We start from the raw sequence: 14775 nt of genomic DNA, 5'->3' as shown, positions 1-14775 counted from the left end.
AACCGTAAGACCACAAGCTGTGACAAGGAAAATCAAAACCAGAAAAGCATCACTTCAGGCTGCAACTCTGTACCTTGTCTCAGATGCTGTTTCTCATCTGATGCCTTGTGGAAAAGTATCACTTTGGTTTTGTTTTTTTGTGGCTGTTTTTTGGGGTTTTTTGGCAGCTGTGTGTGTTTGTTCATTGTTTTTGGGGGGTTTTTTGTTTGGTTGATAGAGGTTTTTTTGTTTTTAATTTATAACATCTAACAAGACATTTTTGAGACTAAGCCTCTTGTATAATCACAATTCTCAATTAAAAAATGGCAAGTAGCTGGACCAAAATGAGAGATTATACAATCTACTTCAAATCTGTAACAGTGCTGAGCTTCCTTGAAACTCCCTTCATTGCAAAACTGTTCAGTATCTCAAACACTCAGCTGGTGACTATACTGACAGATACTCTAAAGGTAAGAAGATCTATATGTTAGAAAATATAAATGCAAAAAAAAAAAGCATAACTGATGCTGCAAAGCTACAACATTAAGACCTGCCAAAATGTCCTCCAAATATCTTTCAATATTTAATTTGATTTCATCAGCTGTGCATGCCAACACATCTTGGGAATTTCATTACGAAAACTAATTCCCTTTTGAGTGTTGCACAGCCAGACATGGTGGCTTGAAATGTGCATTCTGATAAGGAAAAGAGCGAATTGGGAACAATTTGTTTCTGTTGTATTATGGAAATAAAGTCCATCTTCACTCTGCCACACCAGTCATGCAATCTGTTAAATACTTGTCATGCTTGAAAAAAAAGGAGAATGAGAGAAACACGACTGAAGCGATTTAGAAAGTAAAATTGAGGATCTTGAGAATCTGCTCCGAATTTAAAAGCTATATAACTATTTGTTCCAATCAGCTGTGAAAATAATTAACCAAGTGTCCTTCCTGCTAGAATGAGATTTTTTTGTTTTCAGACACCAAGAAACACCTTTAGAAAAAGCCTTAAGGTATCTTATGAAGCACAGATTCATAGGGACTTTGTTTCTAAATACTCTGATACTGGCCCTGCATGTGGCTTTCAACACCTGAATTAAATCAGTCAACGAAGTGGATAAAAGCAGTTGAAAACTTGTCAGTATTTCTAGAGCAAGTCTTAAGAAAAATCTTCCTTCCCTTCTACAAAGCAGATAAATGGGGCATAAATAAGTGAAAACAAAAGAAAAGTGGAGCTTCATTTGGAAGAAAGCCTTTAAAAGAGCATCTGCCCACAGTATAACTGAGTAGGCACACTGTCCCACAACTAGAACACTGGGTTTAAGTAGAACATGACTTTGGGGTCACTAAAAATATGAAAACGTACATAAAATTTTACAGATATGTGAAACCCAGTATGCTCATTCAGTTGTTCCTGTATTAAATACACATTTCTCTAATTCTGTTTTCCCATAGACATTAATCAGCTTCTCAAGGGAATCAAAAATCAGTTCTACAATCAGATGCAATTGAAGATTTTCTCCCAGCAGCCTCAATTAAATAATCCAGGTGGGAGCACAACTCCTTTTCCTTGTCTCCTCTGGAACAGACTGTGGAGTCTGGGAAAGCTAAGACTCAGGAAGATTTTTTTCCCCTCAAATTTAATTAAGAAATGCATACTTTATCTATAGTTCATTTTTCTTACTACTTTCATCCTCATGCTACCATTAGGTCACAGCTTCCAGCCTTCCAATCAGTCTTCCTGATCAATAAACACTCTTTGCAAGACCTTGCTTTACAGCCCCCCTTGACAGAGATCACTTTTATGGATTTGCTGTCCATAATTGCTTCTTTTAAGCTGCTGTAATACAAATATCCACATTTTAATTTAAAAAGCTCTAATTAGGAAATTTCTTCTTGCAAATACTGCTGGCTGGTTAGCATGGAAAAAAGGGAAGATGCCCCTCTATTTATAGGGCGGGTCCAGTGAGACCAAACAAGTCCAGCTTTTCCTATACTCCTGCCAAAAGCTGCTCTTCATTCACAGACTAAAGGATATCCCTTCTGGGGGTCTGGAAGATGCTTTCACCAACTTCAGCCTGGTCAACCTCAGACTCACTTTGAAGCTACAAGTGAGTGTGATAATGATACAGCATCTTGTGGCCAGAATGTCTGCATCCTCATCTCCAGTAAAGAGTTAAAATAACACAGATCTCTGTTCCAGTAATGACAGTGAAACTATCACGGCCCTGTAGCAATTTAAGTGTCTTTGAATTTACTTAGCTTCCCTTTCAAGACACCAGACACCCAGCTTCTTCAAGATTCAGATGAATTCTCAGCTCCCAAAGTTCTTGTTTACAAATTGTCAGCGAAAAGGGGAGAAAAGACATGAGGCTATTTCACCTCACTTCAACTGAGAGCTACTGAGATTCTCACAGTCTTTTAATTCTCTGACTGCACTCTAATTGAGATATACAAAGAACAATGAAAGCACTTTTATCTAGTCATTCAAAAATCCATTTAAGCAGTTATGTTCTATACTACAGACTATGCCAGGAGATACTGCTCTTAGACTTGCAGGTGAAAAGCTTAAATAAATCATATTTCTTAGCTTCTCTGCATATATCATGGATATCACAGAAGAAACACCACTAAACTCTGTAACTTCAGATACAGCAGTCACTTATCCAGCCGCTAATTAAATCCCAATACAACACAACCATCATATTTCTAATTCATGAACAAGACCACTGCAAACTGCATTTTAATAAGCACAATAGTGATGAAAATGAATGACACCCAAGAGGGCTGTAAAATTTTGTTCTGCAAGTCTGCTGTAGATCAGTATGTAACCTGGCAAAATCAGTGCAGATTTGGGGTCCTGGTTAAAAGCACTGTGTGCATAGGATTAAATATTCACCTTCATGAGGTGCTGCAGGCAGGGTTCCCATTATCACTCTCCCCAGAGCTGTCAATTACTTGTCCTTGTTTTAAAGTGGTACCAAACTTCAAGTGGGCATGGCACACACTCAGACACCCCCAGTCAGTGCTGCTGGCAGAGAGATGAGCAGGAGAAAACTCCATTTTCATACAGGGAACTTCACTGAGGTAATGATGTAGTGGTAAGTGGCTGTCAAGAACTTATCTAGTCACTAGGGAAGAGATGCTTCATGTTTCCCCCAACATCTTAACCTGAAAGACCCCCCCAGTATGGGCACCATGCCCATGGGGCCTTTTGGTGCTAAAGAAACAACTCAATTATAACCACATGAGGAAGTTTCAGGTGCAACAGGCTGTGAAAATAGCCAGCTACCTCAGCCAGCTGTTAGCACTATGCACAGCCTGCACTGAGACAACCCAGAGATGAGAAGGAATAAGTGTTACCACCATTTTTTATAATAAGGAATTTCCAGGAAGCCTCATGGCATTATCCCATAAAGAGATCTGATAGAAAATGGGACCAGAGGATGTTCAGTGGGCACCACAGCTGGACAAAGAGTAGGTCATCCCCACAGTATATAAAGGAATCAAGTTCTAAAAAGATTAACTGGGCAAACCATTCATATAAAGAAGTGTTTCCTCACAGAGATTCAGGACAGCAGAGCAAACCAGTTCCACAGTTATCCTGGACAAGGAACCCACCTTACGACTGAAAATATGGTAAATTTGTGTTTTAAAATGAAAGTTTAAAAAAGAAAGTTTGTGTGGCTAAGGAAACTGCACAGAAGTGAAGTACAGATTGAATTAACAGGGAAAATTCGTTAATTAAACCCTCACAATAGTTGGCATGTTTTCATATTTCAGCACTTCTTTCCAGGGACTCTTACATGGAGAAGGTAAAAATTGCCTGGACTATATGCACTTAGCTTTCTTTGCTTTTTTAAAAGACAAAAGCTGTCATTCTGGTGAGGAAAATAAACAGCACTAGTCAAAAGTTGTAAATCTGCATATCTAAGGTAGGACCCTGAATCCTCTCTTGGGCAGCTAAGGAGAAGTTAGCTCATTTTAAGAAGCATTTTTACACATTTTACATCTGCCTACCAGTCCAGTGGGAGAACTGTTAGGAGAGGATGTTTTCTCATACATTTCTGCTTTTGCTTCTTAAATCTGGATTTATGAACCTAATTTCAGTTAGGCTATTGAAAAATCAATGGCGTTCAGGCAGCAATTTGCCTACCAAATACTACTTACAGAGCTATACTAATTTTCTCACTAAGGCTGATGAACCAGTATTTACAAAAATGAAAAGGACATACTAATCTCTTTTCAAAGACGATGAAAAAGGCTGCTTAACAAGTGGAGGGAAAAGAAAAAAAAATGTAGGGCAAGAAACATAATTTTGAGTTTCTCTGAAGATATCACATGCAATATAAGCAAGACCAAAAATAATCTCACAATAGAACCTGACATTAAAAAAGATTAAAGGAGAAAAAAACCACACAACCCAATCAAGTTGGTAAAGCCTAATTAGCAGAGACCCACCCAGAGATCAACAAAATGCATTCTTTTCATTTTGCAGTACAAAGAAGCTGCATATATTACTTGTATTAAAAAGCCTCTAAAATGAATTTAATTAACTATGAAAGGCTTGATTTTGCCTTTGGGTATAAGTAAAAACAGCGGCTGATTTTACAAGACACACTGTGATGCCTGATTGTGTAGCAAGAGAAGAATTAAAACCTTTAGGTTTCATTGCCTCTCTGGGCTCAGATAATTCTGTGGTCCAGAATTTAATTACATTTGGCCACGGTCACAAAGCTTGGGCCAGCATGTGAATTCAAATCCACACAGGGGACACAGCCCTTTGGGTACTTTGGAATGTACACAGCCCTTTGGTACTTTGGAATGCTTGGGAGCACTGCTTAGATTTCAAGGAGCACATGAGCATTGTCCATTTTCAAGGAAACCATGGACAAGCCACATGGCTCAGGAACCTGTGAGGAATGTGTTGAAGGTACACATTTCACTGTGATGGAATGCTGAAGATTTGGCCACAAGACAGTGCATATGTTTATTATATAGTGCTCACGTGCCAATTATTTAACTGTAATTCTTCAACTATGTTAATACTTTCCCACAGCTGTATAAACACAGAAGGAAAAAGGAAATAAAGGATTTAAAAATGAATTAAATCAGGAGATGCAAAGGATGTCCTACGGACTGTGGAATTACCTCCTCTCTTTACCTCTTGCTTGGCTACCAGGGAGTTCTGGCACACAATTCTACCCTTCTTCTCTTCAGGAACTCCTACAGGCAGTTGAGCCTACAAACTGTTTCCATACAACCTGTAGGCTCTTAGCATAGCTTGGGAGCACTCAGCCAGCAGCTGGGATCTCTCTTCTTGGAGACTTTCAACACTTGACTGTGAACAACCACAAGAAACAGAGACTTCTGGAGGTATTTTGGACAGCCACCATGCTAGGACAGCAGGCTGCCCTGAAAAGCTGGGCATCCTGACTGGCCATGTCAAGGGTTTCCCCTCGTGGCATGACCTCCTATCACTGTTGGGGAGATTTGAAGGCTAAATACGGTGAAGAAACAAAAAACTTGGCTTTGAGGATGATGCCAGAGGCACACAAAACAGAGCAGTGTGGATGTATCCATTAGTTCTACCGCAGAAATGGTAATTACAGGCAATCACCATAGCAAGTCATTTTGAGAACACTCTTTTATAACAATTGAGCAGAAAAAATAATGGAAAACATGACAGGACATCCATTCTCTATTGCTGTTTTTAAATCTGTCAGTGTCTTCTTAAACCTTTGATCAAACACCAACTACAAATATTTTGCTGGTCACTGCACAATGGCTTTTCCTAAGCATATAATGAAACCCAGAATTAACTTACTTGGGTCTAACAAGGAAAGTTTCCTTTCTGTGGGAGTGCAACACTGGTCTATATCAGGGAAGAAGAAAGGAGGCTCTTTTGGAGAATGACTAGTGAGAATAAGTGGGCTTTTTAACAGCTTTGCCATAGCCGTTCTATTTCAGACCATGAATAGATCACTTAAATCTACCTCCACAAGACTGTCTGATTCCCAGAGCCTTTTTCAGACACTATTTTGCTACTCTGCATGTTGAGTTTCCCCCATCAGCAAAACCAGACATAACCTTTCACGTTTCTTTCTGTCGGCACAATAATTGTCACTGGTTTAGGAAGCCCATGCTTAGAAACTTTCAGCCTGCTTGGAGATACAGCCAGGAATTCTGAAAGGGATTTTCAGTGCACATCAGAGCTGACCTGCACAGAAGAGTCACAGGTGCCCTGCTCACAAACAAGGAAGACTTTTGAGAGCTTCCAGCTAAGAGGTGAGACCTGAACCAAGGCATCAGCTGGCAGGATGCACCTACAGCGTACACACATAAATATGTGTGCATGTCATAATTTGTACTAGTATAGTAATTTGTTGGTGATTTCATTAACAACACACTTATTTTTTTAATCAACAAACTCAGATGCTGCACACTCAAACAGGTATTCTCCACTGCAGCAAGAGTGGAAAACAATGAGAAAGGATATCACTACAACTTGCCTGTTTACAACAGCAGCTTGAAAGCATCTCTTACCTTGACATGATGTATCAGGTGCTCAACTTCATTCACTTTGTATGTCTCTATTCCCAACTCTTTAGAGAGCCGCAGGAGACGATTCTGGGTTGGCCCCACGTAAGCCCCTCCAAGGTCCACATATTTAACTTGCTTGTTCTGGTTTATCACACACAACACACAAAAGGGAAGGAAAAAAAAAAACAAACCCAAAAGGGATAAGCTCTTTGTAAATAGCACACAAAAGAGCAATCCAGAGGAATGAAATTAAATTAAACACTCCCAGAGCTTTTTGGCTAAGATTCTTCTCCCCATGGAAAACAAATTCTTTGGTAGAGTTGTGGTATGGTGATCACAGAGCTCAAAACCAGCATGCTGGTTATAATCTGGAGTTCATAACCAGAATAGCTAGCCCATTGTTACATTACAGCCTTAACAAGAACAAGAGGAAAGAGCCTGACAGGCAGGAAGAGGACAGAGACAGAGACATCTGGGCTGCTCTTGCCCAGTCAGGCATCTCACCAATAACCAGTTTAAATCACACTGTCCTAGGAAGCAACATGGGCAAGATTCTCTAATGGGCAGAGTATGAGGGGGTGTCCCAAGTCAAGACAGAGTAGAAGGGAAAGGAGTGAAGGGAGACGTGGTAATTCTAGTTGTCAGCTACCCCTGACACTCCTCTGCCTTACACCACTCGGTATGGGCCATGTTCCAGTTCAGCTCAAGGCTCTTCACACCATGGGTGGCCTCATGGGTGTTTTTTCCACAGGCATTTCTACAGTGTCTTTCCCCAGGAAATGATTTTGAAACTTAGCTCATCACGTTCCCCTTCCCACATGGATGACTCCAGAGCCTGCAGATCACACAGAAATATTCTGTCCCCACCATCATGCCAGTCTTTCCCTTCCTCTCCTGGTACAATATCAGGAAACTTCCCACCTGCTGGTACTCTAGACATTTTCCCCCATACGTATGGCATGTACTGTAAGTATGAATATGCAGTATACAAATGGGTTTGGGGATAATTACCCTCACAGTGAAAGTTCTTCCACCAACCCTGTCATTGGCTTCCAGCAACACCACATTCAAGCCTGACTCAGTCAGTAGCTTGGCTGCTGAGAGACCTAAAAGATAAAAAGAAAAGCAGTTAAAGAATACTTCTGTATGTGCACTGCACAGCTTTTGTGACTTGATATTCTCATAAATAAATATTCTCGTAACTGTCCATCCAAATCCTGATTCTTTCAAACACTATGCCAGAGTGGTGAGGTGGTGGAATTAAAACCCTCAAAACCCAATAATTGTTAAATGGAACAGAAGCCAGCTATTAAAACAGTTTGTGGTCCAATTTTACATGTGCTGAGCAAGTTTTGCACCACCTGCTCAGGAATTCTGATGCATAAGCCAGCATTTGCTGTGATGGTCATCCAGCCAGGCAGAGAACTTACAAACTTTACTGTTTGTAAACAGAAAGCTGTCCTCCCCAACATTTCATCTTTTATAACTCCAACAACAACAAAAAAGGAAGTTTTATTAGCACTGCCCTACATTTCAAAAGTTTTCCTGACACTTATTCTATCTCTCTGCTTTCCAGTTCTCAATATCTTAAAGTACAGTAGCAAAGTTCCCACAGAGCCAGGTCACAGGTTTCACCTCTAAAAGAACACATGGCCTGACTAAGAAGAGACAGAATGTGCAGATGTGTGTGGCAACCAGAATTAAAAATATGGGCAAGTCTACCCCAAAAAATTGGTTCCTCATCCATTTTTTAATACATTTTATTTCCATCTTGCAACTCTTGAAGCTGAGACACCTAAGTGAAGGAACTGTAAAAATAGAGGAGGCAATATCTCTTTTTAGTCCTGATGTCATGAATTCTCAAAACTACAGTGGAAAATATCAGTGTCAAGCCCTGCAGCCAGTGTGTAAAGCTGCTGTGGGAATAAAGGGAACTGGAAAGGGTGCACATGGAGGGAATCCAGCCCACAACCTCTCAAAGTCCTAAGACCATCTCTGCCTTTTACTTCAGCACACAAACTGAGATTTAAATAAACCAAGGTGCTTACTTTGGCCACATGTGAATTTCTAGTAGGACACGAGTTACATTCTAGCAGGCTGTATCATCCTTTTGAACCAACAGGATGTGTTGAATAAAGTTCAGCAAGAGGCCAGGCTGGAAGCCACACTCATACATCATAATTCATCTATCCTTTCTGGCTCTCTGCCTTGTTACCATGAGAATGCAATCAGCTCCCTCTGTGTGTCCTAGTACATGCAGTTTTTGAGTTGTCATCCAAGCAGAATGTTCCAGGCAGAAGGCAGCCGTGGAAGAAATGGCAAAAAGCACTGGCAGCAAAAACAGATGGCCCAAGCTAATGTGTCAGGACTGAATGAAATTAAAATGAAGAAAATATAGCAGTCCTGGGGAGAGGCTACAGAACATTCTGGTCACCAACTCATGGATCAAGAGTAGGAGAACATGGTCCTCCAGCCCTGTAGTGAAACTGCTGCACTGTGCTGGGTAAACCACTTAAGCTCTATCTGTCCCTGTCTGAAAAAAAAATGAAAGAAAGAAAGAAAAAAAAGATACAATATTGTAGACCTATCTATCTAAAAAATTTGAGATTTTCTGAAAAAAAGCTGCGGATGTTTCCATTAAAACATCATACCCTCCTGCTTTTTTTTTTCCTAGCTTCATTGGCTTATTTATCTTGGGTTTTCACATAAGCGTTGGTGAGAAGACCAGTAATGAAACTGACAAAGGTCTTTCCATACTTCCTACTGAGGAAATTATATTGCAAAAACATCTGGCTGGATTGGTGGCCTTGACTACACTCAAAAACATTTGTAGATACCAAGGAAGAACATAATACAGAAATAGCCATGGTATGTAAACATGGACAACCCCTTCAAACAACTTGCAAAAAGAGATTGGCTCCTGGAGGAAAAATAGGCAACAAAACTCCTACATAAATCTGGCTTATCTGTTAAAAAAAAAAAAAAAGAAGGTACTTCTCAAAAAAGACAAATATTTCATCAGTTGGGAGAGGATCAATAGTAGTTATTAATAATTTACAGAACAAATGCATAAACTGAAGGCTGTTGCCACTGAAGGTCTCTGCTGGCTTATCATGATAACAGGTATTGAGTAATCAATTAATAGCATTCAGTTACCAACACTGATTAAGGGATATGAGATTTGACTTTCTTTATTAAAATCTAATGAATAAACATTTCAGTACAGCTGGGAACAAAGGCAGTTTATTCCCAGGAGCTGAACCAACAGAGAAGTTTGTGAAAGGATAACTCTCTAGACTCCACTGAAACACAGCTGATTCGCAGCCCAGGTACAACCTCCTTGTTTGCTCCCTCACCCTTCATCCACCTGATTGCACCTACCTGATATTTATTCTCCAGTGTTTATTTTGGGGCATGTGCCACCTTTCCCCACCCCCACACATTCACACATGGACCTGTGAGAGATAGGTAAGGGTTTACTCTTTCCTGAAGCAAAAACAAAAAACCAAAACAGTGCTGAGGGAAGGATCAGGCTCATTAATATCTCACTGCCCCATCCATGCCCATCCTCCTGCAGATCTGATCTCTGCAGGGGGAGGGATGTGTCCTTGGGGCTTGCAAGATGCAGTCTGCAGGGTTCCCAAACTAAGCATCACCTGATCAGTTCAAGGGCTAGTGGTCCACCCCTCCTCTCCCCCACATCACAGCTCTTTTCTGGTCCCAAGTTTGCTGCAGAAATCATCACAAACATGTGACAGGAAAAAGCCGGAAGAAGCAAAGGCAGAGGCCCAGGAGGGTCAGAGGGCACAGCAAAGGACCAGAGTAGGTCTCTCAGCACACACAGTGCAGGATAACTCAAGGCTGCTGCTGACAGATACCATATTATAGTGCAAGTGCCAGGTGGGAATGTTGCTGGTTTTGGTATCTCACACATTTGGAATCACAGTGATGCCACATCACTCCATACCTGGTCCCCAGAGCTGGACTCAAGGCCCCAAATGGGCTCTTGGGCTGTCACTATAATAACAGTGAGGGGACTGGATGTTGCGGAGGGAGAGCTCTGAGCCAAAGTGGTACAAGGACACCACCAGATAAGGCACCAGGAACAGCAACCAAAGCATATTAAAATACATATTAAGCATTAATATGCATATTAAAGCATATGAAATACTAGCATGTGAATATTGGGGCATGAGGTTGAATTTTGCTTTTCACAAACAACTGCTGCAGGAAACCCCCACAAACCACAACCTCTTTCCTGGGCAAGAGTCAGAGTGGTCTCTCTGTGCCCCAATTGCTCCAAACAGAGCACACACGATATCTGTGAAGCAAAGCCTGGAAAAATCAGTCACACATGATGTAAGGTCTCCTCTTGAGAAGTGTAACCCTTCTCACGTTTCACATTCCAGCACTGCCTCTGGCTTACCTGTCACTCCTGCACATCACTAACAAAAGGCAGATCTTTGATATTGCCCCTATTCCTCACAAGCGAGAGGCAAAGAGCCACATTCAAATGCAAAAGTCACCCAAAAACGTGACTGGTGTTATTATTACTCCTATTTTGTGCACAGTGTTTTGTCAGCCAGTGGCAGTTCTCCCTCCTCCCCAGGAGCATTTCAGTAGAATCAGATCTCCATTGTAATTTAAGTGCTCAGCCACTTTTGCCACCACTTCACAGAAGACAGAAACCGGGTCCAGTTTCCAGTGCAGGTCAGTTTTCTCCAAGGAACCACTGAGATCCATATATAAATAGATATAGATATAGATACGGCAGAAATCATGCAGTTAAGCAGCCTCAGCTGCAGTTCTGCTCAAAGAACTGAAAGGCAGGTAATTAATGCAAACAACAAAGAAGAAAAGATGATTATTTGAAGCCCCAGACTGAAAATACCACTGTGTTTAGAGGTTGCTTAACGGGGCAAGCCTCCATCTGTTACCACAGCAACCCGGTACCCAACGGCAGCCACCCAGAGATCCTGGTGGGAGATTGCCTCCCCCAGAATCTTACAATGCAAGTTCAAGTCATGAAAATAATTTCTTTCCCCATCGTGCAGCACTCTGCATTCACACAGATTGGACTCAAATGTAATCATCACAGTAATTATTTCATCTTCAGTTCCAACTTGTTTCTTCTTTGATGTCTCTATACCTACTAAACACCTTAAATTGCATCATTTCACTAAACAGCTTCATTACAACCTCACTTCCTAATATCAACAGTTTTCTTATCCTGAGAGAACAAATAATTCAAATTTTTTTTTTTAATAGAAAATCTTAGGTATTTATGCTAGGGTAAGATCCAAACTGCTATTTCATAGAATCATAGAGTCATTAAGGTTGGAAAGATCTCCAAGACTATAGAGTCCAACCTTTACTATATATACATATTAGTATTATATATACTTGGATAACATGTACTTGGATTATATATAACATATATATATTTTTATATATTTATTACATATATATTTGAATTGAAAAATGTGAGAAGAGTCACATTTTTCAACTGACCCCCATGTACACTACAATGCAGCCCTATGAGCAAATATATTTGGCTATCTAAAGAGTATTTTAAAGTATATTTTCTAAAAAAGCTGATTGCAATTTAATAACACCATTCTGATTCTGCCTAGAATCAGCCATTTCACTGATATACCCTTTAATCTTAGCATTTCAACAAAAAATCCACTAGAAAAGACATGACTGGAAGTTGCATCTCTGAAAAGCAGTACATTTATGAAGGCTTTCCTGTTGTACTTTCTCTGTATTACTCACTACTTTATCATGTTCCTCCATATTTATTATCTCCTTTCTAGGAAAAAAAAATTGCTTCTCTCATTTATCTAATTATAAAAAGCATCTACGAATTCTAAATTTTAATTCATGTAAGGAGCAAAGAAAATTCTAAGCCACATGGATTCAACTAATAGCTTCTAAAATGGCTGGCAAAAAAAAAAATGTTCACCTTACAATCTTAAAAATTTCTCCCTTTGACTAAAATTGTACACTGAGCAGGAAGAAATGCTGCCATCGTACTTGTGCTGTATTAACTTGCAGGTCTTTCTGCAGAACTTCTTTCAATTCATGGAATTTGCCAGCATTTTTCTCCCTGTATTTATTTTGACACAAAAGATATGTTCGCAAAGGATTTGTTTCCCCTGGTTGTCAACCTGTCCAGCCACATCTAAAGCACTAAGTCTGCAGAGATGTCAGGCAGCAGATGCTGCTTTCCACAGAGCTACTGGGCAGAGCAGCCTTGGTGGAGTCAAGGGCAGTAAACAAACATTGCACCAGGCTCAGCATGAGGATGTGTCCAAAAATGCACCTTGGAAATGGGATAACACTCACCCTGCAGAACAAGCAAGGTCCTCTGCCCTGGGGTTAATGGAGAAATTGTGGGATGCAAAAAGGTTTCACAAGACTGACAGCAAAACAAGGAAACCTATGGTAATTGATTATATATAGACAAGTAAGACCTCAGTTCAGGGTTGTCAAGGTAGATGAACTCAATTATTTTTTAACAGAATTACTCAATTATTTGGCAGATGGATGTCCATGGGTATTTAACACACTGAAGCTGTTATTTTAGTAATCTTTGTATTCTTCTTCTTGATCTTGAATATAAGTTTCGTTTTGACCAGAGAGGCCATGAATTTAATTTCTTTTCTTAATTTAAGTGATAAGTCTCAAAAAAAAACCCAAAAAACCAAACAAACAAACAACCAAAATACCAACAACAACAACAAACCAAAAAAACCAAATAAACAAATGAAAAAATCCCCACCTGAGGTATCTAAAATGTTAAGAAAAAAACAGGAAATCTGTCAAAACCTACAAAAAGTTATAGAAGCTGATATTGCTGTGGCATCACATGGGAAATACAACTTTCCTCACTATTAGATCTCTTTGTCCAGTATCCCTGACCTACCACCTCTGATGCTCAGGAATACTTGCAAAATACTTGCAAAATACATACAGAATGAGTTTGGCCAAAACTGCTGCACTGTACCCAAAGAAATAAAATCCATCTGTTAACACTGCAGAAGGACATTTGGGGAGAACACCATCGTTAGGGGTCAACACAGCTGCAGTGAATGAAGCCAGTAAGAAGAAACTCAGAGGAATATGCCCCAAGCAGCTGAGGTAAATTGTGGGGGAAAGAGAAAAAACCACTCCCTTTATGAGGAATTCAGTTTCTTGCTTGTAAAAATTAGATCAGCTAGCAGAAGAATCTGGTTTGCTGTTTCTTAGGCCTAATTACTCTAAAATTCAAATAAAACCCCTCCTTGTTTATACTCAGGGCTGTCTGAACTCCTTCCAAGAAATGTCCCCACAACATCCTGTAATTCAGTGCCATCAGCATTAGTTACAGTTTCCATGTCACTGTGACCCTGGAGGGATGGAGGGCAGGACCAGAGAAAAGACTTTGTCCTCACCCACAGCTAAGCAGCTATTTCGCACCAGTGGGATTTCTCCTTCATCCTCCACAGCTTCTTTACTGCATTGCTGTGCTAGAAACTGCAATTTAATAGCACTGGTCTTGTTTGTGCTCTAATGAACACAATCCGATTACTGCTCTGCCACTGAGAGATTGAACCTGGCGCTGGTCACCTTTACCTCTGTCATTCATCATTAGCCAGCTAAAATGTTTTAATTGAAATAATGGCTTGAGACAGTAATGCCTGTAAGGCATTATAGATAAGGATTGTAAATAAAACAAAAAGCAAGACAACAACAGCAACAAAAAAAGCAAAACCAACACTGGCCCAAGGATCTGGGTGAGTTAAGGTGGTACAGGATTGTTTCGTAACATTCCTCACATTATGGAAAGGTCAAGGAATTTTGCTCTTGTGAAGAACACTGTGCTTTCAGAGTGAAGGTAACCTTTTAACTTCTCTTATTTGGGCCATCTGAACAATGGTGCTTTAGATACCTGACTCAATCTTACGGAAGAAAGATACAAAAATCATAGTTCAGAATCTAAAACCACAGTCGAGCTGGGCGCCTGTAAATTGTCACTCCTGGTCATGCCTCACCTTCACGTGCTAAACAGTACAGTGAAAAGTATCACAGCAATTCTTTTTTGATCCAAGTATCTTGGCCATGGGGGGAGATACTCTGTCTTCCTAAACTGTTTCACCATGCTGCAATTAATGCCATCAAACTGAATATCATTAATTGTTGCAGTGGGGATACTGCAACACACATATATCAAACCAGGAGTCCCGTGGAAAGGAAATACATATGGACAGAC

General features: G+C 40.2%; 1 protein-coding gene across 1 annotated transcript in view; it reads right to left on the bottom strand.

Moving 5' to 3' along the window:
- LOC103615014 (amine oxidase [flavin-containing] B) overlaps nucleotides 1-7625 on the bottom strand; it is a 29858-nt gene extending 22233 nt beyond the window's left edge. The window contains exons 1-2 of the mRNA XM_017733428.1: nucleotides 7533-7625; nucleotides 6525-6662 (exon numbers count right to left, since the gene is read on the bottom strand). The gene's annotated coding sequence lies outside the window, so the exon portion shown is untranslated. The remainder of the gene's footprint in view (nucleotides 1-6524; nucleotides 6663-7532) is intronic.
- Between the last annotated feature and the right edge of the window lie 7150 nt (nucleotides 7626-14775).

This window comes from Corvus brachyrhynchos, unplaced genomic scaffold (assembly GCF_000691975.1).
Source record: "Corvus brachyrhynchos isolate BGI_N302 unplaced genomic scaffold, ASM69197v1 scaffold34, whole genome shotgun sequence".
NCBI lineage: Eukaryota > Metazoa > Chordata > Aves > Passeriformes > Corvidae > Corvus > Corvus brachyrhynchos.
The sequence above is the reverse complement of the archived record's forward strand: the minus strand, read 5'-3'. Positions and strand labels throughout refer to the sequence as shown.